Source organism: Hyperolius riggenbachi, chromosome 5, assembly GCF_040937935.1.
Source record: "Hyperolius riggenbachi isolate aHypRig1 chromosome 5, aHypRig1.pri, whole genome shotgun sequence".
Taxonomy (NCBI): domain Eukaryota; kingdom Metazoa; phylum Chordata; class Amphibia; order Anura; family Hyperoliidae; genus Hyperolius; species Hyperolius riggenbachi.
The window spans coordinates 283,388,298-283,414,722 of record NC_090650.1 but is presented as its reverse complement, the minus strand read 5'-3'; the positions used below and the strand labels follow the sequence as shown (position 1 = coordinate 283,414,722).

Here is a 26,425-nt window from a genome sequence, read left to right as displayed (position 1 = left end):
CCTCCCTCGCCTGGGTCCCCCAATCTGCGCTTCCCTCCAGCTGTAATTAGGAAGCAGCCGCTTGCAGATCGTAAAAGGCAACGGGCGGGGAGGACTCACCTTTTCCGCGTTCAAGCGAGCGCTCCACTGAAGTCACTTCCTGCATCACCGCCCACTGTATTGTAAGTGGACGGCGATGCAGGAAGTGACGTCAGTGGAGCGCACGATGGACCGCGGATAAGGTGAGTCCTCCCCGCCCGTGCCTCTTACGATCTGCAAGCGGCTGCTTCCTAATTACAGCTGGAGGGGAGCGCAGATCGGGGGACCCAGGCGAGGGAGGGGGGGTCCGACCCCCTCCCCACCGCTAGGCCCAATACCCCCGACCTGCCCGCTACCCCTCCGGCTCGGCGGCCGGCCCCCCCGCACCCACGGACGGGGACGGGGGGGGGGGCGGCAGCAATTTTCTCCTAAATTTGCCTCAGGCAGCAAAAAGTCTAGAGCCGGCCCTGCCCTGACCTGTCTGGTGTGTTCTTTGGACTTCATGGTGTTGTTGCTCCCAATATTCTCTTAGACAACCTCTGAGGCCGTCACAGAGCAGCTGTATTTGTACTGACATTAGATTACACACAGGAGCACTCTATTTAGTCATTAGCACTCATCAGGCAATGTCTATGGGCAACTGACTGCACTCAGATCAAAGGGGGCTGAATAATTACGCACACAACACTTAGCAGTTTTTTATTTGTAAAAAATGTTTGGAATCGTGTTTGAATTTCGTTCCACTTCTCACATGTACACCACTTTGCATTGGTCTTTCACGTGGAATTCCAATAAAATTGATTCATGTTTGTGGCAGTAATGTGACAAAATGTGGAAATCTTCAAGGGGTCCGAATACTTTAGCAAGCCACTGTAGTCTCTCTCATCCAAGTGTGAAATTTGTCACCTAGCATTTCTGGGTAGTTATATAGCTCATCCATCAGATGAAGGGTAGATATCAGCCTGACAGAACCACATAAACAGCAGTCTTGTCCAGACTGATCGGCCCCGATCTCAGCAGGGAATCTGACACGTAGCCCTGCTGTCTGAGCTTCAAGGACTTCTGGCCTGAGTTGAAAAAGACACAGAAGTGACCCTTATCACTCCAGCTGGGGACTCCTAAAAGTTCAACCAACCACTTAAGGACCAGGGGTGTTTCTTCTGATCTGTGCTGCGTGGGCTATTCAGCCCACAGCACAGATCGTGTGGCAGCCAGGGCGACCAGACTTCCCCCCCTTTTTTTCCCCACTAGGGGGATGTTCTGCCGGGGGGGGGCTCATCGCCGTCGGCTAGTTGTGGTTAGCGGGGGGCTTTTCAAAGCCCCCCTCCGCAGCGTTTTCCGCGCTCCCCTTCTTTCCCTCCCTCCCCTCCTTTATCTGAGCGGCGCAGGACGGACGTCCGTCCTTCGCCGGATAGGATAGGCTACAGCGTGCGAGCCGCGATCGGCGGCTCGCACACTGTTCACGGAGGCACCCTCCGTGAACTGACATGGAAAGGCCGCTCGTACGAGTAATACCACTAACGACCCGCCAACGCCTATCGGCGTTAGGCGGTCGTTAAAGGGACTCCGAGCAGTGCAAAAACTATGGAAAGATGCATATCATTTTAAAGCTCTCTTTCTCCTCTTTCCAATGATATATAAATCGCCACCCTACGCCTTTTAGTTTTCACTATTTTCGCGATTGAAATTGCCGCGGCCGCAATTTCGATCGCGAAAATAGAGAAAACTAAAAGGCGTAGGGCGACGATTTAGGGGTCGTCAGAAAGAGGAGAAAGAGAGCTTTAAAATGATATCCATCTTTCCATAGTTACATTGTATTACACAGGGCGACTTTTTCTGCTGAATGGAGCTGCTGACCTTGAGAAAAAGATTTTTAATAAAAGTCAGATAACAGCCCTCTCCAGGACTAACTTAGTCGGAGAGCTTAATGGCTTTTTTGCATAGAGATAACAACTGGAGTTTCTCAACTCTTCCTGTACTGGAAACAATTAGACTGATGTATCTGATCTTAATGTTTTTTTTCTTAGCTGTGCTACACATACAAATCATAATATCATCATTTTTTTTTCGCTTCAGTGTCTCTTTAATGGTTAGTGTCTCGATACCTGCTTATATTAATGTTATAGAAGCTATGCTACTTAATTTATTGCTTGAATTTATTCTGACAAGTAGCATAAATTTTGCTCCACCCATGCTGACTCCTAACCCCACCCCTGCCTGCTTGGTACCTAACAAGTGTACATATGCGGCTGTAATTTGTACGCAGGTAGAAACCGAGAGATGGTTCTCCCTGTGCTAGGCAATCTAGGAATATTACAAATATATTTTCCTACTGGTTTGTCCTTTTGGATATATTATATTCAGGGGACAGCTATTGATGCCAACCAAAATAAAGTGATTTTACAAACAATCCCCCGAGCTGCTATTGGAATAATTAACATTATGGTTTACTAGTGACCTTAGCCCTTCAGTGTCTTTGCGTCTCTCCCTGCACATGCGCAGTACAACAAAACACACACACAGGGACATGGGACGCACTTGAGTTTTATTATAGAGGATAGCAGCTCCAAAATCAGGCGCTGCTGCTGTGCGGTGCTGAGAAGGGACCTGACTTACCTAACAATCCCTTGCTCATTGAGCACCCCTGCTTGGTGCCAAACGTAAACCATCATACTTTGTCCAACCTTGACTTTGTTCTTGGTGACTTCCCCCGTCTAAAGCTAAACCTTATGCACATCTTCCTAACGCTAACACCACATATGCCTAACCTTACACCCCTGCTTTGTTCTTAACCTTCCCGTCTGGTGCCTAATCTTGCCAATCCCTTGTGGATGATAGTTCTAACCTCTTGGCCATGCCTAAGCTTACTCACCACTGTTGTGTGCCAAACAACAACTCCAAACACACTGTAGTTCATAACCCCATTTCTTATTCCTAACCTTAACACCCTGCCCAGTACTATTTGAAGGCCCCACCCACTCTTTGTGGAGCCTATCTGTAGGCCCCTACCTGGTTCTTCTGGTTCTCTTTAAACTTCTTACCAACCAACCCCCACTACTCCAATCAGTTGCGCAGCTTAGGAGTTCTGTGCCCTAGTGCAAAATTTACATTGCTCCCCCAGCACTCTATACATAACAATTGATATGGAGCACCAAACCTGCCAAGGACAAGTGCAGTGTTAGAGAGGTGATCATTGCCAGCTTAGCACCAATAAAGTGATAATAAAGTGGTTCAAGTAGAGCCCCTAGTGGACCACTCAGGTCCTAGGGCCCTGGTGCGGTCTCACACACACATACACACTTAAAGTTATTGTCACGAAGGAGGAGTCCTGGATGGGGGTACTGTCACGGGGGAGGAGTCCTGGATGGGGTGAGTGTGTGAGGAAGTGCTCTGTCCAGTCCCATACACTGGCAACTGCTGCATAGGGACCGCCGCTGTTGCTGGTACGGAGCATGCTGCTGAGTGTAAGTGTGTCTATTTTACAATGCATTTTGAGTTTGTGCTCCATTGACCTCATATATGACCTGCAGATGCTGACCTTTACCCACCTTGAAAAACCTCTGCTTGCGTGACTCTGCTTGACTAACTATCATCTAAGTTAATCATTGTGAAAGACTGACTACCTAAACTGTAGCAGAAATATGGCTATTCTGAGTAATAAGCGCTTAACTGAAACTTGACCTTGTTGACCATACAACAAAAGGGAATAACAGTAGGTCTTCCTGCTCTCATGCCACTGAACCCATCAGCAAAAGACTGCACCTTTTCCCCCCAAGGTTCATAACAACCATATTCTTATATAGACCAATTCTAATCTATCGAGAGAAAGTTAAGGGTATAAGCTTGCCCAGAGACAGAAAGAAAATGTATTATGGCCTTGTACTATACCAACAAGATAAAAAAGTTAGACTTGTGCTACATAGCTTTGCATGCCATGTGCATTGCTGTCTTGATGCGGTGCTGATCCCATTTGGTGACAACAGAGGGGACAGCAATTTTTTGCGTAATAAGTAATGGGCTATCAGACAGACAAGTGACAGCGCTCTAGGATGCACCTGAAATGTAAGCCAACAGAAGCAAAGCAGAGCCCCTCCGGAACTAAATACATGCCTTGAATGCAAATCAGATGCAAATTATGTGCTAATTCTAATCTAAAAATGTCGAAGTGAAGGTGAAGCAGTGAATGCAGCTAGCCATTAGTATACTTACATTCAATATGCACAGTGGGAGACATGGCAGCGCTTTCAAGCAAAACTTATACCTGAATGATTTATTTGCATTGATGTGCAAAGCTCCAATAACTGGACTAAATTACACAACTAGCACTCACTACAGGCAAAGGGGGGGTGTTAGCTTCAGTGATAATATGTGCACAAATTATTACCTAATAGACTTCCCCACGGCGGTGACGTATCCCCTCGGGGAAGACCTAACACTAATCTAACGATAAAAACATAATATTCCCCGTGCTGCTTATCATAAATCGTATACACATTTCATAAAACAATCAGACAGACAAATGACAGCGCTCAAGGATGCACCTGAAATGTAAGCCAACAGAGGCAAAGCAGAGACCCTCCGGAACTAAATACATGCCTTGAATGCAAATCAAATGCAAATGATGTGCTATTTGTAATCTAAAATGTGGAAGTGAATGTGAAGCAGTGAATGCAGCTAGCCATTAATATACTTACGTTTAATATGCACAGTGGGAGACATGGGCTAACCCAGAACTATGAAACACAACTGTGGGAATATGAGACAGTGCACTTCTGATACCCTTGCATTTCACACAATATTTATGTTGATAAAATGCACACAGCAGAAGGCATGCAAATAAATGACTGTGATAACAGGACTGTCTAATGGATATGAATTTGCACTGCGCAGGAGTGGGGTTACACAATGCACAGTTGCACAGTTTGATTCTTTTATTTTTTTTTGGGGGGGGGGGTGTAAACAAGCAACACCGTCCCATTCAGTGCTATTGAGTGGGGTTAGCACTGAAACATAGATCAGACAAGATGCTATGTATTTCTGGTAAATGCATGCCTACTTGCATATCACAGGAATACCAGAATACAAACGCAGATGGCTATGTGTTTTACTTAAACACATTGTACCTACATAGCGCTCTGTTGCAGCACTGACCCCATTCAACTATTTTGAATGGAATAGCACTGTATTGTGCACTAAAATCAGGTCAGCAATGCAAAATTGTGCTCAGTACTCTCGTACTGTACTGTATATGTGCGTTGTGATACATTGAAACGTAATGCACAGTCTTTCCAGTTCAGCACAAATGCTGTTCAAATTGATGATTATTTAAAGTATGCACCGTGCAGAAAATAATGATGCTAAAGCGTGTTGTGCACCACAAAGGAAGACGTAAAAGAGGGCCTGTTTAAATCAGTGAGCTTAGAAGAAGAATAAAGTGAATGTTCTGAAATAGCCAAGTCAAAGCCCTGATCTTAAAGGGAACCTTAACCACTTGAGGACCTAGGGCTTTCTACCCCTTAAGGACCGGCCACTTTTTTTCTATTCAGACCACTGCAGCTTTCACGGTTTATTGCTCGCTCATACAACCTACCACCTAAATGAATTTTGGCTCCTTTTCTTGTCCCTAATAAAGCTTTCTTTTGGTGCTATTTGATTGCTCCTGCGATTTTTACTTTTTATTATATTCATCAAAAAAGACATGAATTTTGGCAAAAAAATGATTTTTTTAACTTTCTGTGCTGACATTTTTCAAATAAAGTAAAATTTCTGTATACATGCAGCGCGAAAAATGTGGACAAACATGTTTTTGATTAAAAAAACCCATTCAGTGTATATTTATTGGTTTGGGTAAAAGTTATAGCGTTTACAAACTATGGTGCAAAAAGTGAATTTTCTCATTTTCAAGCATCTATGACTTTTCTGACCCCCTGTCATGTTTCATGAGGGGCTAGAATTCCAGGATAGTATAAATAACCCCCAAATTACCCCATTTTGGAAAGAAGACATCCCAAAGTATTCACTGAGAGGCATAGTGAGTTCATAGAAGATATTATTTTTTGTCACAAGTAAGCGGAAAATGACACTTTGTGAAAAAAAAAAAAAAAAAAAAAGTTTCCATTTCTTCTAACTTGCGACAAAAAAAAAATGAAATCTGCCACGGACTCACCATGCTGCTCTCTGAATACCTTGAAGGGTCTACTTTCCAAAATGGGGTCATTTGTGGGGTGTGTTTACTGTCCTGACATTTTGGGGGGTGCTAAATTGTAAGCACCCCTGTAAAGCCTAAAGGTGCTCATTGGACTTTGGACCCCTTAGCGCAGTTAGGCTGCAAAAAAGTGCCACACATGTGGTATTGCCGTACTCAGGAGAAGTAGTATAATCTGTTTTGGGGTGTATTTTTACACATACCCATGCTGGGTGGGAGAAATATCTCTGTAAATGACAATTTGTTAATTTTTTTTACACACAATTGTCCATTTACAGAGATCTTTCTCCCACTCAGCATGGGTATGTGTAAAAATACACCACAAAACACATTATACTACTTCTCCTGAGTACGGCGATACCACATGTGTGGCACTTTTTTGCACCCTAACTGCGCTAAAGGGCCCAAAGTCCAATGAGTACCTTTAGGATTTCACAGGTCATTTTGAGAAATTTCGTTTCAAGACTACTCCTCACGGTTTAGGGCCCCTAAAATGCCAGGGCAGTATAGGAACCCCACAAATGACCCCATTTTAGAAAGAAGACACCCCAAGGTATTCCGTTAGGAGTATGGTGAGTTCATAGAAGATTTTATTTTTTGTCAAAAGTTAGCGGAAAATGACACTTTGTGAAAAAACACAATTAAAATCAATTTCCGCTAACTTGTGACAAAAAATAAAATCTTCTATGAACTCGCCATACTACTAACGGAATACCTTCAGGTGTCTTCTTTCTAAAATGGGGTCATTTGTGGGGTTCCTATACTGCCCTGGCATTTTAGGGGCTCTAAACCGTCAGGAGTAGTCTTGAAACGAAATTTCTCAAAATGACCTGTGAAATCCTAAAGGTACTCATTGGACTTTGGGCCCTTTAGCGCAGTTAGGGTGCAAAAAAGTGCCACACATGTGGTATCGCCATACTCGGGAGAAGTAGTACATTGTGTTTTGGGGTGTATTTTTACACATACCCATGCTGGGGGGAGAAATACATCTGTAAATGGACAATTGTGTGTAAAAAAATCAAAAGATTGTCATTTACAGAAGTATTTCTCCCACCCAGCATGGGTATGTGTAAAAATACACCCCAAAACACATTATACTACTTCTCCCGAGTACGGCGATACCACATGTGTGGCACTTTTTTGCACCCTAACTGCACTAAGGGGCCCAAACTCCAATGAGTACCTTTAGGATTTCACAGGTCATTTTTGTTTCAAGACTACTCCTCACGGTTTAGGGCCCCTAAAATGCCAGGGCAGTATAGGAACCCCACTAATGACCCCATTTTAGAAAGAAGACACCCCAAGGTATTCCGTTAGGAGTATGGTGAGTTCATAGAAGTTTTTATTTTTTTGTCACAAGTTAGCGGAAATTGATTTTAATTATTTTTTTTCACAAAGTGTCATTTTCCGCTAACTTGTGACAAAAAATAAAATCTTCTATGAACTCACCATACTCCGTACGGAATACCTTTGGGTGTCTTCTTTCTAGAATGGGGTCATTTGTGGGGTTCCTATACTGCCCTGGCATTTTAGGGGCCCTAAACCGTGAGGAGTAGTCTTGAAACCAAATGTCGCAAAATGACCTGCGAAATCCTAAAGGTACTCATTGGACTTTGGGCCCCTTAGCGTACTTAGGGTGTAAAAAAAAGTGCCACACATGTGGTACCGCCGTACTCAGGAGAAGTAGTATAATGCGTTTAGGGGTGTATTTTTACACATACCCATGCTAAGTGGGAGAAATATCTCTGTAAATGACAATTGTTTGATTTTTTTACACACAATTGTCCATTTACATAGAAATTTCTCCCACCCAGCATGGGTATGTGTAAAAATACACCCCAAAACACATTATACTACTTTTCCTGAGTACGGCGGTACCACATGTGTGACACTTTTTTGCAGCCTAGGTGCGCTAAGGGGCCCAACGTCCTATTCACAGGTCATTTTGAGGCATTTGTTTTCTAGACTACTCCTCGCGGTTTAGGGCCCCTAAAATGCAAGGGCAGTATAGGAACCCCACAAGTGACCCCATTTTAGAAAGAAGACACCCCAAGGTATTCCGTTAGGTGTATGGCGAGTTCATAGAAGATTTTATTTTTTGTCACAAGTTAGTGAAAAATGACACTTTGTGAAAAAAAACCAATAAAAATCAATTTCCGCTAACTTTTGACAAAAAATAAAATCTTCTATGAACTCGTCATACACCTAACAGAATACCTTGGGGTGTCTTTTTTTCTAAAATGGGGTCACTTGTGGGGTTCCTATACCGCCCTGGCATTTTACAGGCCCAAAACTGTGAGTAGTCTGGAAACCAAATGTCTCAAAATGACTGTTCAGGGGTATAAGCATCTGCAAATTTTGATGACAGGTGGTCTATGAGGGGGCTAATTTTGTGGAACCGGTCATAAGCAGGGTGGCCTTTTAGATGACAGGTTGTATTGGGCCTGATCTGATGAATAGGAGTGCTAGGGGGGTGACAGGAGGTGATTGATGGGTGTCTCAGGGGGTGGTTAGAGGGGAAAATAGATGCAATCAATGCACTGGGGAGGTGATCGGAAGGGGGTCTGAGGGGGATCTGAAGGTTTGGCCGAGTGATCAGGAGCCCACATGGGGCAAATTGGGGCCTGATCTGATGGGTAGGTGTGCTAGGGGGTGACAGGAGGTGATTGATGGGTGTCTCAAGGTGTGATTAGAGGGGGGAATAGATGCAAGCAATGCACTGGCGAGGTGATCAGGGCTGGGGTCTGAGGGCATTCTGAGGGTGTGGGCGGGTGATTGAGTGCCCTAGAGGCAGATAGGGGTCTAATCTGATAGGTAGCAGTGACAGGGGGTGATTGATGGGTAATTAGTGGGTGTTTAGGGTAGAGAACAGATGTAAACACTGCACTTGGGAGGTGATCGGACGTCGGATCTGCGGGCGATCTATTGGTGTGGGTGGGTGATCAGATTGCCCGCAAGGGGCAGGTTAGGGGCTGATTGATGGGTGGCAGTGACAGCGGGTGATTGATGGGCGGCAGTGACAGGGGGTGATTGATGGGTGGCAGTGACAGGGGGTGATTGATGGGTGGCAGTGACAGTGGGTGATTGATGGGTGATTGATAGGTGATTGACAGGTAATCAGTGGGTTATTACAGGGGAGAACAGATGTAAATATTGCACTGGCGAATTGATAAGGGGGGGGGTCTGAGGGCAATCTGAGCGTGTAGGCGGGCGATTGGGTGCCCGCAAGGGGCAGATTAGGGTCTGATCTGATGGGTAACAGTGACAGGTGGTGATAGGGGGTGATTGATGGGTGATTGATGGGTAATTAGTGGGTGTTTAGAGGAGAGAATAGATGGAAACACTGCGCTTGGGTGGTGATCTGATGTCGGATCTGCGGGCGATCTATTGGTGTGGGTGGGTGATCAGTTTGCCCGCAAGGGGCAGGTTAGGGGCTGATTGTTGGGTGGCAGTGACAGGGGGTGATTGATGGGTGATAGGTGATTGGCAGGTGATTGACAGGTGATCAGTGGGTTATTACAGGGAAGAACAGATGTAATTAATGCACTGGTGAATTGATAAGGGGATGTCAGAGGGCAATCTGAGCATGTGGGCGGGTGATTGGGTGCCCGCAAGGGGCAGATTAGGGTCTGATCTGATAGGTAAAAGTGACAGGTAGTGATAGGGGGTGATTGATGGGTGATTGATGGGTAATTAGTGGGTGTTTAGAGGAGAGAATAGATGTAAACAATGGATTTGGAAGGTGATCTGATGTCGGATCTGCGGGCGATCTATTGGTGTGGGGGGGTGATCAGATTGCCCGCAAGGGCAGGTTAGGGGCTGATTGATGGGTGGCAGTGACAGGGGGTGATTGACAGGTGATGGACAGGTGATCAGGGGGGGATAGATGCATACAGTACATGGGGGGGTCTAGGGGGGGGTCTGGGGAGAATCTGAGGGGTGGGGGGGTGATCAGGAAGGAGCGGGGGGCAGGGGGGGGATAAAAAAAAAATAGCGTTGACAGATAGTGACAGGGAGTGATTGATGGGTGATTAGGGGGGTGATTGGGTGCAAACAGGGGTCTGGGGGGTGGGCAGGGGGGGGTCTGATGGGTGCTGTGGGCGATCTGGGGCAGGGGGGGGGGGAAATCAGTGTGCTTGGTGCAGACTAGGGTGGCTGCAGCCTGCCCTGGTGGTCCCTCGGACATTGGGACCACCAGGGCAGGAGGCAGCCTGTATAATACACTTTGTAAACATTACAAAGTGTATTATACACTTTGTATGCGGCGATCGTCGGGTTAACATCCCGCCGGCGCTTCCGTATGGCCGGCAGGATGTTGCGGCGGGTGAGCGGCGCCAGGCGGAGGCGGAGGATCGCGTCACGGATGACGCGATCGCTCCGCCCATGCCCATACAAGGACCGCCGCCATTTGTCAATACAACGGTCCTTGCGGCGTCCACTTCCCTGCCGCCAATTGTATATACGGCGGTCGGGAAGTGGTTAACTGTGGGGAAAAAAAACCTCACTTACCTGGGGCTTTGCCAAGCCTCCTGCAGCCGTCCTGTGCCCGCGCCGGTCCTTCGGTGCCCTCCAGTCTCCCTCCGCGGCTAAGTTTCGTTTTCGGCCGACTGCCAGTCATCCTCCGAGAAAGCGTCCTCTTCTTCCGCATTCCCTGACGTAAAGCGCCGTAAGGCGCGTCATCCGGACGCGCTTTACGGCTGGGTATGCGGTCCATGGACGCGCTTTACGTCAGGGATTGCTGAAGAAGAGGACGCTTTGCCGGAGGACGACTGGTAGTCGGCCTAAAACGAAACTTAGCCGCGGAGGGAGACCGGAGGGCACCGAAGGACCGGTGCGGGCACAGGATGGCTGCAGGAGGCTTGGCAAAGCCCCAGGTAAGTGAGTTTCTTTTTTCCCCCACAGTTAAGGTTCCCTTTAATCCAATTAAAATGTTGTGGAAGGACCTAAAGCAAGCAGTTCCTGTGATGAAACCCACCAACATCCAAGAGCTACAGCTGTTCTGCATGGAGGAATGTTTACATTACTCTTGAGTTGATGTCCTGGACTCACAGTTATCACAAACATCTACTTGCAGTCATTGCTGCATAAGGAGATCATACCAAATACTGAGAGCGCGGGTCACTTACTTTTCCTACATGCAGATTGGTTATTTTTATTTTCAATAACTACCCGACCAAATATAATTTTTGTTCATTTGTTTGAGTTTTTTTTATCTACTTTTAGGACTTATTTGAAAATCAGTTGATGTTTTAGGTCACATTACTGACAATTTCACTTTCATGATTAATTTTGTAGGGTTTACAAATTATTAAGTACTACTGTAGCTATAGAAATCTTTTTTCACACAAAGGAGTAAAATTTAGACACCGCTTGTTAAGATTTTATATATTATAGTTTGATTTGATTCGATTTGTGTCTGAAGGTGGTTTGTATTGTTAAAGAGTAAAGAAGTAACTGAGACAGTGAAGATGAAAGTTGAATATTTAAAATGTACACACCAGATAGACAGCACGAGTAAATATGGTGAATTAAGAGTAAGGCTCGGTCCACACTAGGCAGAGCGCAATCCATGGTCCAGGCTCCGGCTTTCGAAAACTGGAACGCAAACGGATCCGTGCTGCCCTTTTGCGACATACGTTTCCAGTACATTTGCGTGATTAAACCCCCCCCCTCACCTGGGTCTCCCGTCCCCGCTCCCCCTCCAGCTATTTGTGTTATATGTAATGTAATGTAATGAGCAGCGAGCGGGGAAGCTATTACCTTCCTTGCGTTCCACCACTCGTCGACTTCCTGCAATGGCGCCCTCTATACTTCAATGGACGGCATTGCAGGAAGTCACGCTGCGACCGGAGAAAGGAAGTAGGTTATTGCTTCCCCACTCGCTGCTCATTACATTGCTTTACATATAACACAAATAGCTGGAGGGGGAGCGGGGACGGGAGAACCAGGTGAGGGAGGGGGGCCGACCCCCCCCCCCCTCCCCGCAGCTGTGCCCGCTGCCCCCATTCCTGGCTGCTACCCCCTCCAGGGTACCTGTGAAGAGGCAGATCCGTTTTTTTATTGCCTTTCACTATCCCTCCGTGTATCCGGGGTCCGTGAAGTCCTGACAAATCCAGACTCTGCATTCAGTTTTTCAAAACGGATCCCTCGGATCTGTTTTTTCAAGTATCTGAAGACGGACGCTATTTTAAACATTGGTATGTGTGGCTCCGGTTTTGGTCTGGGCCCAAAAACGGAGCCACGGATATGTTTTTAAAACAAGTGTGAACCGACTCTAAGGCTGTGTTCCAATTTGACCTGAGAATGGACATTTTTTGTCTGTTCTCCGCTCATTGCAAAACTGACAGTGAATGGCTCCTATTTTATATTTACACACTTGTCTGCAACTGATTCATTATGCTAGGTACACACAATGCAATTTTCATACAGATTTACTGTCTGATCGACTATTTCCAACAAGTCCGATCTGAATTCCAATCGATTTTCCAATTGATTTTCCATAGAAGGGAACAGAAAATCGATTGGAAATCAGATCAGACAATATAGTGAATCTGACCGTAAATCTGTCGGAAAATTGTGTGTACCTAGGATTAAATCTGTTGAGGTAAGCGGACCGCACTTCTGTGCAGTCTGCGATAATCCCAGAAGAGCTGATGCATTCCCCATATAGCCTGTGGTGGTAACGCATCTGCCCTGAGCTCCAGCTAGACCACAGTGCACACTGTTTGCTCCCGCTGGCCACACGTGATCTGGAGCAAGTGGGAACCGTGCATCAGACTGGATCCACAGAGGTCTGTTGCATAACGCACGTTATAATCAGTGCAAACTGCAATGAAGAATGGACATAGACTTTAATGCAAAGCCTGCATGTAGTGAGTTTGAATAACATGCTCTGTTACAATGCAGTTCTGTGAGCAGGCCCATAAAATCGTATGGGCAGTAAGTTGACTGATCACTATGAACAATGTAAGGGTTAATAGACGCGAGTGCTGGATAGCGAGAGGAGGTGTGGTTCCAAGGCCAGGCCGGGACAGCATCTGGAACAAGATATTTGCAGCACAAGTGCACTGTGCCAGGAGACCTGCAGGGACGGTTTACAGGTGTGTAAGCAGGTAGTAGATACAAGAGATTCGATCTTTCAAACTCCTCACCACCCAAAACATTTACTTTAGTTTTGGACATAGTGGAAAAGGGGTTCAGAAAACACTTTCAGTTTTATTTGCTTTGTACACCACCATTAGGGAGGACTTCTTTTCAATACAACATTGCAATAATGAATACTTTGTTTCTGCATAGTGGAAAAGAGGATGAACAGATTTGTACTGCTGTCCCTCTCCTGCATTTCCAGTCAGTCTCACTGCACAGCAATGTGAGTCATGGGAACAAGACAGACAAGTGATGTAAATTGCTTTGATTATCAAAATGGCTTCTCTCTCTTCTGCCCAGCCAAGCCACAACTGATATTCCCACAGAAAGTCAGCACTACCAATCCTACCAGCCATGGTTTATGTGCTGTGCTCAAATCTGCACTGCAAATTATGATATATACCAAAGAATATAAACACAAGTCTTAAAAGTATACCGTAGCTGTTACAAATTTTAAAAACCGGGGGAGCAGGTGTGTGCAGGAAGCGGTCTTCATTCCTTTCATTCTCTTCTAAAGGTCCTGCAAAGTTACTTCCTGGTTGTTGAGATCGGTGACTAGACTAGCGTAGACGCTGTTCTGGCAGAGCGCGTCCTTGACTGCACATCCGCGGCTGGGAGAGCTCTGTGCATGCGCACTACATCACTACTACATAGTGCGCATGCGCAGAGTGCTCCTGGCTATGGGCACACAGGTAAGGCGCACACTGTCGGGACAGCACAAATTCAAGTAATCCTACTGAAGGTTGTAAATATGCATGAGAGCTGCGAGTGGCAGCTTGGGGTCCTTTTACACTAGCCACAGTTCACACTGCAACACGAACAAACCAGATGTGGCAGTGGTGGCTAAGCGCATTCGTTCAGGATCTGCTGGCATCTTCGCCACGTTGTTCACATTACCTGCAGTTTCCATCTGCTGTGTTTGCTTTGCCACCCATCTGCCGCAGGGCCGGCGCTACCATAGAGGCAGAGGAGGCAGCTGCCCCAGGGCCCCAGAGTTTGTAGGGGCCCCCAGTGGCTACAAGAGGAAAAAAAAAATTTTCAAATCGGCCTTATAGTTTTTGAGAAAATCGATTTTAAAAAGTTTCAAAGGAAAAAAAATACACATTTAAAAACCTGCCGACTTTAATGGTTAATAGAAAATCCACATTAAATGCTAGAAACCCTAAATTTGCAGGATATGTTAAGGAGATCATTAGGAATAAGAGGAAAAAACAATTTTTCAAAAAGACCTTATAGTTTTTGAGAAAATCGATTTTAAAGTTTCGAAGGAAAAAAGTATACTTTTAAATGCGGTAAATGTCACTTTTAGTAGTAAACCTAACGGTAGTGTAATTTTACATGCATCAAACGAAAGCGCAATAAATTTTTCTGACGGGGTTTCCAGGGGGTCTATACGCAGCCGCAGCGCTTTGGCCAGGGATCGCTATACAGCCGCAATATGGCTGTATAAACATCCCTGGCATTTTTTCCTATTTTCCCAATTTTTTTTTATGTTTAGAGTGTGGGAATTTAAAAAAAAAAAAATTATGTGGAGTCCCCCCTCCTGAAACTTTTTAACCCCTTGTCCCCCATGCAGGCTGGGATAGCCAGAATGTGGAGCTCCGACCGATTGGGACTTCACACCCTGACTATACCAGCTGCAAAAAAGGTCCCCTAATGCAGATTTTTGTTCCGTGGTATATGTTGGGGGGGCCCCCCAGGTTTATTTTGCCCTGGGGCCCCATTGTTGCTTAAACCGGCCCTGTCTGCCGTACCCTCGTCCCTGCTTTCCCGCTTGTTCCAAAACAGATCACAGACCAGAAGAAGCATGGGGCTCCCTGTGTGATTGTAAAAAATCAATGTGAATCCTACCTAGCAACAGGGAAGGATTCTCATTGGTCCACCATGGTTGCTTTAAAGTATTATAAGCTAATGGAATAGGGGCCCTAGTGGCTAAAAGATACCTGTATAAAATAGTTTACTGATGCTGTGAAGCTGAACTGAGAAACTAGTGGGGGAACGATGATAAGAAAAAGAAAACGTCTTAAGATTACAGTTAATTTGTATAGCACCAACATATTTCACAGTGCTTTACAATGCACAATGGACAGGTCATATCACTAACTAGTACACACTGTGCAATGTATCGATCATTTCCAGCATGTCCGATCAAGGGACAAGGGATCAATTTTGAGATCAGTGTTGCACAAAATCGATGGACATGTTGGAAATTATCGATCGATCCACCGATGTGATGGGAAAATTGCATGGTTTGTATAAGGCATGAGGTGAGGCCCACAACTGCTATAACATAGTCTAGGGCCAATTAATGTACCAGTATGTTTTGGTATGTGGGATGGAACGCACATAAACATATGGAAAACATATGCACTCCATGTAATATTGCCCTGGCCAGATTTAGAATATGGAAATGTAATGCTGCAAGGAAAGCAAGAATGCTGCTCACTAAGCCACCAAGTCATCAAAAAAAATAGACAAAAATAAGTAAGCAACAGTTATACAATTACTTACATTGAACCCAATGCAAGTCAACCATGTAATCTGCAGACTATGTTGAAATTCATGCAGTCACAGCAGATTGATCCAGGTTTCTCAGTTGAATATATGTAGTTGTATTTTATATTGTATACTCATCTGTGGTAGGTCTTTATTGTTTACTCTTACTTAAATTTAGAAAAAAAAAAAAGAAATGGGGAGCGCTAGAAGTAATAACCAGACTGTAACCCAAAATTGGGGAGCCGTTTCCCTTACAAAGCGTACTGTGGAAAAAAGGAAGTAGGGGACCGTCTACTTACAGTATCAAAAGTTTATTGAAAAAGGCCACAAAATTGATAGCACGTTGTATTCCCTTATCCCCCCTAAAATACACGGCCGTGTATGCTTCTATTGTCAGCTGACAAACCACATTCACTCTTGCATAGCAGACATTCCCCCTACACAGCACTATAAAGCACCCACAATGATGTTACTTTGCTCCCTGAAGTATTGGGGGGGCTCATTCCATTCAAGTGATGCACAAGTTCAAAGGGTTAATACTTGTCTTCCATAGGGAGTTACAGTCCAGGCAAGGAACCTATACCTGCACTCCAAAATGCACTGCTGAATATGCCATCCACTTATTATTCCAGCCAGGCTATGCACAGGTACACAAAGTCTCCAGCCAGGCAGAGCACAACTCACAAAGTGGCAGAGCACAACTCACAAAGTGTTAAGCAGTCCAGTGTATATGTGTATCAGCACAAAAGCTTGCCAAGGACAAAACATCAGCTCAGAGGTAACTAATTACAACCATTAAGGTGGCCATACACTGGTCGATTTGCCATCAGATTCGACCAACAGATAGATCCCTCTCTGATCGAATCTGATCAGAGAGGGATCGTATGGCTACCTTTACAGCAAACAGATTGTGAACCGATTTCAGCCTGAAACGGTTCACAATCTGTTGTGGTGGTGCTGCTGCTGCTGCCCCCGCCCGCATACATTACCTGCTCCGCCGGCGCGACTCCAGTCCCCCGGTCACCGCTGCTCTGTCTGCGCTCTGGTCTCCAGGTCCGGCATGCCTCACTTCTTCTAGCCCGGCAGGAAGTTTAAACAGTGGAGGGCGCTCTACTGTTTAAACTTCCTGCCGGGCTAGAAGAAGTGAGGCATGCCGGACCTGGAGACCAGAGCGGAGACGGAGCAGCGGTGACCGGGGGGGCAGTCGCGCCGGCGGAGCAGGTAATGTATGCGGGCTCTATTGCGTCAGTCGTCGGGCACTCGAACGCCGCTAGCGATGCGCTCTTTACCCACGGGCGATCGACGGTTATTTTCCGCACGGCGCGATCGACGGGATCGGACGAAATGGATCGAAATTCGGCGTGTAGTGTGAACGATTGGCAGCAGATTCGATCCCAGTGATCGAATCTGCTGTCGAAACGGGCGCAAATCGAGCCAGTGTATGGCCAGCTTTAGCGTTGCTGTACCGGTGTGTGGATGTCAGCTGACATGCCGGCCGTGTCACGAATATATGTAGTTGTATTTTATATTATATACTCATCTGTGGTAGGTCTTCATTGTTTACTTATACTTAAATTTAGACCGGTTGACATAGTTCTTGAGCAGTATGGTGGCTAACTGGCTAAAGCCTTGAGGACCGGCCGGAATTGGGATGCCGTCCCTTGTGAATTAAGCTGGCCATACACTGGCCCGATTTGCGCCCGTTTCGACAGCAGATTCGATCACTGGGATCGAATCTGCTGCCAATCGTTCACGCTACACGCCGAATTTCGATCCATTTCGTCCGATCCCGTCGATCGCGCCGTGCGGAAAATAACCGTCGATCGCCCGTGGGTAAAGAGCGCATCGCTAGCGGCGTTCGAGTGCCCGACGACCGACGCAATAGAGCCCGCATACATTACCTGCTCCGCCGGCGCGACTCCAGTCCCCCGGTCACCGCTGCTCCGTCTCCGCTCTGGTCTCCAGGTCCGGCATGCCTCACTTCTTCTAGCCCGGCAGGAAGTTAAAACAGTAGAGCGCCCTCTACTGTTTAAACTTCCTGCCGGGCTAGAAGAAGTGAGGCATGCCGGACCTGGAGACCAGAGCGCAGACAGAGCAGCGGTGACCGGGGGACTGGAGTCGCGCCGGCGGAGCAGGTAATGTATGCGGGGGCAGCAGCACCACCACAACAGATTGTGAACGGTTTCCAGTGTTCTCCCCAGGATTTTTTTCCAGCCGGGTGGCATGAAAAAGTAGCCGGGTGGGGTGCGAGGGGGAATGCGGTGGCAGGTGCAACTCTAACTACAGCATAAGAAGAGGATGAGGAGGTGAGCTGGTGACAGCCGGTTGCTCACCAAACTTAGTTAGGTGATGCACCCGTGTAAAAGAGCCTGGAGAGAACACCGAATATGGGTGTTATAGTTTCATTTCATACGGGGGTGATTATTGCATTTAATATGGCGGGGGGAGGGGGGAGTAATTTCACATTTCAAACAGGGGTGCTTGTTGCATTTCATAAAGGGGTGATTTTTGTTTTTCATATGGTTGTTGTTTGGTGCTGGGGTCAAGCGGTATTGCAGATAGTAAACGGGTCAGTATCATAGTAAATGATCTGCAATACCCCTCTACCCCAGCAGCAAATAACATCCATAGGAAATTACGTGCATGTGAACTCTGCAAGAATCACCCCCACACACTGTCCTTTCAAGCCACTTGCACATACCCTCAACGCTGGATCTATGTTCCATTTTTCCTATTTGTGCAGCAGCAACTTTTCACAGACTTTGCCCAACTAGTACAGCCAGGGCTGGATTTGTAACTTTTACTGCCCTAGGCAAACTTTTCACAACTGATCTCTGGCAGATTAATTCACTTATATTAAATCTGCCAGTTGCTAAAATCAAGTAATGTATGGGCACTTGCATCCAGACGCGTAGCTTGGGGGGGTCCGGGTAGGACAAGTGCCCCCGGGCGCTGGGTCCCCAAGGGCGCCCAGCTGCAGTGTCTTTTTTTTTTTTCCTTTAAATGTATTATTTTCGCCGCCAGCAGCGCCGGGCCTCCACTGTCAGTGACGTCACCAGTGACGTCACACGTCATTGCCGCACCGCCGCGCAGCGTCCTTAGCAGTGGAACGCTGCGCAGAGCGGCAGAGAGACCGAGGCGCCGCCAGCAAGCCCGATCCTATTGGCTGCCGAGGACTAGTCACGAGGTAGGCAGGTAGGGAAGAGGGCAGGTGGAGACTGGAGTTGGAGACAGCGCGTGGCCGTGGAGCCGGACGGGGACAACGATTAAATCAGACAGCCAGCCCAGGGCTGCCTGGCGGAGGAGGACCAGAGCCTATTAGGCATATATTGACGCTGACGGTGAGGCTCACTGCGAGAGAGGAAGCCTGGCAGAGGGAGGGTGATTGAGCGTGAGCCTGGGGGGAGAGGGGGTGGTTCTGTTGGGGGAGAGCAGCGATTAGGTTAGGTAGGATGTCTCAGTCTCCTACTATTCCTATAAACAGTTTATGGAACATGCTGCGGGAAGGTTGGGCATAGTTGATTGGAGGAGGTGGGGGGGTTAAGAAGGTGTATATATGACATACATACATACATATCATCATGTCATATATAATACCTTCTTACTCCTCCACCTCCTCCAAATCAACTATACCCAACCTTCCTGCAGATTCCATAAATTGTTTATAGGAGACATACTGACCCCCCTAGATAGACAGAGAGGCCCACCCTACCTTCATATATACCTTCATACACATATCAATGATATGTGCAGGAAGCAAGGTTGGGTATAGTTGATTGGGAGGAGATGGAGGGGTAAGAAGGTATATATGACATGATGATATGTATGTATGAAGGTATATATGAAGGGTGGGGTCTATCGATCTATATTTAATTTAGGTATATATGATGTGAAGGAGGGGGTCAGTAGGTGGGGGTATGTGCCATGTGGTGATAGGTTGAGGTTTATCTTCGTGTCTCCAGGGGGTATCAGGTGGAAGCGTGCAAATAAATTCTCCACCAGTTAAAAATGTATGTAAAAGCCCTCCGAGTCTGCCTGGCGCCCCACCCCAGCCAGGCAAAGAAAGAAATGAGGGGGGCAGAGAAATGGGATAATAATAATTTTAGAAAAGATATAAGTATTGCCTGCCATTGTTGCTGCAGCATGCTCTTAAGTTCCCCCCTTCCCCTCCTGTCTTTCCATAATTCCATTACAGGACACACAGGCAATTTTGGATGCACCATTACCTGCGAAGCTCTGCCCACATATTTTTTGGCAATGGTGCTGCCTGCCAGAGCTCAGCCCAGATCCATTCTTATCCAGCAGCTGTAGGCTTCAACCGGCCTGACTGTGTTATATGTTTTCTGCCAGCCTACTGGCTACTGCGACTCCTCACTCCCAGACACACCAGCCCCCCCTCTCTTCACAGCTGACCAAGGTCTCCAGTCCACTGCCCACCAAACCACCAGGCAGTGAGCCGGAAGCCTGTAGCCAGAGGCCCCTGGCTACAGGGAGCTCACGATCTAGTCCTACCACACTCCTAGTGTAATCCTGCCTATGTCCTACCATATTATTCTTATGTATTTATATTATTGGATATCTTCATCCAACAGCTTGCTTGGCAGGTCTGCTTACACTACTGCCAAGTTCCTGTACATTTGGCTCCACCCATAACCACGCCCACAATTAGTATGTGGCCGCGCCCCTTTTTGGCACGGCACGCAACATTCACCTTAGGGGGCGCATTAATAGTCTTTGTCCCCGGGCGCTGAAAGCCCTAGCTACGCCTCTGCTTGCATCTTCTGGGCAACCAAGCAAGCAGGCAGATGAGACAGACAGCATTCAGCAGCAGCAGCCTCCATCCCCAGCAAGTCAGCTAATCTACATTGTTTCTTTGTTTTCCCAGACCCTTGAAAGCTTCGTGTACTCTCCGCAGACTCTGCACTTTATCAGATAAGAAGTGCAGCAGAGGTCTGGCTCACAGAGTTCTGAACTTCACAAATCCAGCACGGCATGCTTCAGAGGAGCTCTAAGGGCCCTTTTCCACTAGCGCGTTTGCGCTAGCTGAATCGCAAAACCGCAAACCGCTAGCGATTTTACAATCGCTACGGTTTGCTTTTTAACATAGGAATCGCGGTAGGTAATTTCCACTACCGCGATTCGTTTTTTACTTGATCGCAATCGCGCCGCGGAGCGACTTTTGCCGCGATTTTGCTATGCAGTGCATAGCATAGCAAAATCGCGGCCGCGAACGTCGGGGAATCGGCGGTAATTACGATTCAGCAATCGCTAGCGTTCAGCGTGAACGCTAGCGATTGCTAGTGGAAAAGGGCCCTTATTGTAGATAGAGAAGCAGCCGGAAAACAGAGGGCGGGGCGTCAGAACTCCTTGCCGTGCACTGGATCTGGAGCTGAAGATTCACGCAGCCAGGGCACAGGAGAGACGCTGTGTGGATACGATCGCTCGGGGGAGGGGGGAATAGAGTGTATGCAGCTTCATGCTCTCCCCAGCCTCAAGTAACACAGGGACAGGACTAGTTTCCCTGCACTCTGTTTGTATTTACCTGGCGGCTGCCTCTGCTAGCTGAGCTGCTTGCAAACTAACAGACACAAGCAACCAGCAAAGCAAGGCATAGAAGAGGCTTTCCGGTATAGCGGTGACAGACAGTTAACCAGCCCTGCCCCTCACAACCCGCCCAGCCAATCGGTGACAGACCGTTAACCAGCCCTGCCCCTTACAACCCGCTCAGCCAATCACTGTTCAAGCAGGAGGTCACACAGGCACGCTCCTGCAGTGTATAGTAGTGTTGTCCGGATCATGAACGATTCGGATCTTTGATCCGAATCTATTTTGTGACTCGAATCATCAAAATGAGTGATTCGGATCACAAAAGGGGCGGGGCCAGGGGCGTAGCAATAGGGGTTGCAGCGGTAGCGACCGCATCGGGGCCCTTGGGCCAGAGGGGCCCCAAAAGGGCCCTCCCTCAACTACAGTATTAGCTCTCTATTGGTCCTGTGCTCATAGTAATCACTTCTATAGATACTTTGAATAGTGGAAATCCTTAACAAACTGTTTCCCATCCTTTTCTTGCACCTCTGACACTGTAGTTGCCATTGGCAAGTTTTGGTGCGCCGTATTAATTGTTACGTATAGAGTGCTTGGGGGGGCCCCATTGTAAAACTTGCATCGGGGCCCACAGCTCCTTAGCTACGCCACTGGGCGGGGCCAGGAGCGACACGCCCCCTCTCAGCGGGCAGCCGGGTCCTGCTGGAAGCAGAGAAGAGATGGATCGCTCTGTTGGAGGGGACTCAGGGGAGCCAGCCTTGCAGGGAGACAGGTAGAGGGGACATGGGTGCCACTGCCAGATATGTGTAGAGCACATATACTGGCTATAATGTGCTGCACATTATAGGCTGGCTGTTCCGTAGTTGTGCACAGTGATCACATTGGAAGCTTTTGGCACAGCTCAGTAACTTTGCAGGCACTGTGATTGCAGCGTAATATGATCCTCCTGCACTCGCTCTAAACAGCTGCACTTATCTTCTGGGAATGCTTTGGGGAATGCTTTCTTTCACTGTGCGACGTTTCCATTCAAGGTATACAGATGAGCATATAGGTGAAATAATATATGTAAAGCATATGATTGCAGCATGTGGGGATTGTGTGCAAACAAACATTTCTGCTCTCTGCTCGTCCCTCCTCCCTTCTCTGTCCACTCCCTGCCCTCTGTCCATCTTCTCCCCTTCTCTGTGTGTCCACCCCCCTCTCCTTCTCCTGTCCTGCTAGTCATTTCACCCCCATATGCTTCCCTTGTAAAATGATCCGAGATTCGGATCAAAGATCCGGATCTTTTCAATGATCCGATTCGAATCATCCGGATCATTGAAAAGATCCGAACTTCCCATCTCTAGTGTATAGCGAGAGCTGAACACTGATTTATAGCAGGCAATAGAACGCTCTGCCTGCGTGACATCATCAGCCTTAGCAAGGTAGGCGGGCGGGATCTCAAAGCAGCCGGGCGGCCCGCCCACTTAAAGAGCCCTGGGGAGAACACTGGGTTTCAGGCTGAAATCGGTTCACAATCTGTTTGCTGTAAAGGTAGCCATACGATCCCTCTCTGATCAGATTCGATCAGAGAGGGATCTATCTGTTGGTCGAATCTGATGGCAAATCGACCAGTGTATGGCCACCTTAAGTGTTGTCCAGATCATGAACGATTCGGATCTTCGATCCGAATCTATTTTGTGAGTCGAATCATCCAAATCATCAAAATGAGTGATTCGGATCGCAAAAGGGGCGGGCCAGGAGCGACACGCCCCCTCTCAGCAGGCAGCGGGGTCCTGGAAGCAGAGCTGAGATGGATCGCTCTGTTGGATGGGAGCCAGCCTTGCAGGGAGACAGGTAGATGAGAGAGAGGGGACATGGGTGCCACTGCCAGATATGTGTAGAGCACACATACTGGCTATAATGTGCTGCTGATTATAGGCTGCCTGTTCCGTAGTTGTGCACAGTGAACACATTGGAAGCTTTTGGCTCAGCTCAGCACAGCTCAGTAACTTTGCAGGCACTGTGATTGCAGCGCAATATGATCCTCCTAAACAGCTGCACTTTACTTTGGGGAATGCTTTCTTTCACTGTGCGACGTTTGCATGCAAAGTACACAGATGAGCATATAGGTGAAATACATGTAAAGCATATGATTGCAGCATGTGGGTATTGTATGCAAACAAACATTTCTGCTCTCTGCTCGTCCCTCCTCCCTTCTCTGTCCACTCCCTGCCCTCTGTCCATCTTCTCCCCTTCTCTGTGTGTCCACCCCCCTCCTCTTCTCCTGTCCACAGCAGGGAAAGACTTGTCCTGCTATTCATTTCACCCTCGAATGCTTAGGTAGTAAAATGATCCGAGATTCGGATCAAAGATCCGGATCTTTTCAATGATCCGATTCGAATCATCCGGATCATTGAAAAGATCCAAACTTCCCATCTCTATTGTGAATAGTTCAGCTAGACTGCAGGTTGTTGTTATGAAGGGAGGAGGAGGACCAATGGCGCAGTGCACGACATTGTGGGCAGGGAGAGGAGAAGATGGCCGAGATGATCCACCAGGCTGATCGCTCATGACTTATCTAGAGGGATTAGGCCCTGCTGTACACATGTTAGATTCTTGGCTTGTTTGGCCATCCCAGACCAGAAACATCTAGTCTAGGATGGCCGAACAGTCAAACTCAAATACATAGTGGGCCAAAATCGAACACTGGGACTAAGTCGCGGGCCAATCTCAATGTCTAGTGGCCCCCTCATCCCTTATATAGTTCCCTGGTGTCTAATGCCCCCCTCCCTATGTCCCGTAGATTTTACCAAGATCTCAAAAGCACGTGACAGGTTTATCGACTTTGGCTCAACGTGGTCCTATACTGTGATGGGGGTTTAGATTGTAAGCCCCTTTTAAGGCTAGAAGTTTACACTATGTGCATTGCGTAACACCCACACTATAATGAGGGTATGACTCAATGCACACACTACATTTAGAATGAGCATGTTGTTTTTCACAGCATGAAGAACTTATATGTAATGTACACGTTATCTGGAATCACACTGCAGAATATGTGCTTGGATAACGAGTTTTAATACAATGTAAAGAGTATGTTCACACTGTGCGCCTTGCTACGTGCTGCATTGTTGCATGTGAACACACTACCTATACAGTTGTATTGGCATGGTCATGTGAATTATAGATGTGCAGGTGGGTGTCGTTCAATTGATGATAAAGCCTGCCCTGTGTACAGGATCTTCTCAAAAAATTAGCATATTGTGATAAAGTTCATTATTTTCTGTAATGTACTGATAAACATTAGACTTTCATATATTTTAGATTCAAATACACACAGCTGAAGTAGTTCAAGCCTTTTATTGTTTTAATATTGATGATTTTGGCATACAGCTCATGAAAACCCAAATTTCCTATCTCAAAAAATTAGCATATTCCATCCGACCAATAAAAGAAAAGTGTTTTTAAAACAAAAAAAAAGTCAACCTTCAAATAATTATGTTCAGTTATGCACTCAATACTTGGTCGGGAATTCTATTGCAGAAATGACTGCTTCAATGCGGCGTGGCATGGAGGCAATCAGCCTGTGGCACTGCTCAGGTGTTATGGAGGCCCAGGATGCTTCGATAGCGGCCTTAAGCTCATCCAGAGTGTTGGGTCTTGCGTCTCTCAACTTTCTCTTCACAATATCCCACAGATTCTCTATGGGGTTCAGGTCAGGAGAGTTGGCAGGCCAATTGAGCACAGTAATACCATGGTCAGTAAACCATTTACCAGTGGTTTTGGCACTGTGAGCAGGTGCCAGGTCGTGCTGAAAAATGAAATCTTCATCTCCATAAAGCTTTTCAGCAGATGGAAGCATGAACCCACTTTTGAACCAGAAACAGCGGCAGAAGCGCCTGACCTGGGCTACAGAGAAGCAGCACTGGACTGTTGCTCAGTGGTCCAAAGTACTTTTTTCGGATGAAAGCAACTTTTACATGTCATTCGGAAATCAAGGTGCCAGAGTCTGGAGGAAGACTGGGGAGAGGGAAATGCCAAAATGCCTGAAGTCCAGTGTCAAGTACCCACAGTCAGTGATGGTCTGGGGTTCCTTGTCAGCTGCTGGTGTTGGTCCACTGTGTTTTATCAAGGGCAGAGTCAATGCAGCTAGCTATCAGGAGATTTTGGAGCATTTCCTGCTTCCATCTGCTGAAAAGCTTTATGGAGATGAAGATTTCATTTTTCAGCATGATCTGGCACCTGCTCACAGTGCCAAAACCACTGGTAAATGGTTTACTGACCATGGTATTACTGTGCTCAATTGGCCTGCCAACTCTCCTGACCTGAACCCCATAGAGAATCTGTGGGATATTGTGGAGAGAAAGTTGAGAGACGCAAGACCCAACACTCTGGATGAGCTTAAGGCCGCTATCGAAGCATCCTTGGCCTTCATAACACCTGAGCAGTACCACAGGCTGATTGCCTCCATGCCACGCCGCATTGAAGCAGTCATTTCTGCAAAAGGATTCCCGACCAAGTATTGAATGCATAACTGAACATAATTATTTGAAGGTTGACTTTTCTTGTTTTAAAAACACTTTTCTTTTATTGGTCGGATGAAATATGCTAATTTTTTGAGATAGGAAATTTGGGTTTTCATGAGCTGTATGCCAAAATCATCAATATTAAAACAATAAAAGGCTTGCACTACTTCAGTTATGTGTATTTTAATCTAAAATATATGAAAGTCTAATGTTTATCAGTACATTACAGAAAATAATGAACTTTATCATAATATGCTAATTTTTTGAGAAGATCCTGTAATGTCCCCTAGAATGGGCCACTATCATATTGGCTATAAATTGTCTGGCATACAGTCGGTGTACTTAAGTTGTGGGACACAAATATTATGGTAATGCATAAACATGGCCTACCTATCTTCTCATTATCCCACATGCTGTGCTGTGTCAGGAGGTATTGCTCTGTGGTTGTGCAGCTATGAAGAGAGCAGTTGTGACAGTGAGGAGGAAAGCGTGAGCAATCAAGGGTTGG

General features: G+C 46.8%; 1 protein-coding gene across 8 annotated transcripts in view; it reads left to right on the top strand.

Annotated features, from left to right (window-relative positions):
* The window catches only part of LOC137518766 (glyoxylate/hydroxypyruvate reductase B-like), a 105,725-nt gene that overhangs the window by 37,650 nt on the left and 41,650 nt on the right, over nucleotides 1-26,425 (top strand). Inside the window, exon 1 of one of the 8 annotated variants that reach the window (XM_068237019.1) lies at nucleotides 13,248-13,323. The exons of 5 other annotated variants lie outside the window; for them this stretch is intronic. The gene's annotated coding sequence lies outside the window, so the exon portion shown is untranslated. Of the gene's footprint in view, nucleotides 1-13,247; nucleotides 13,324-13,544; nucleotides 13,593-26,425 lie in introns of those variants that run through there. 2 more of the 8 variants (XM_068237024.1, XM_068237022.1) reach the window with 2 other exon arrangements.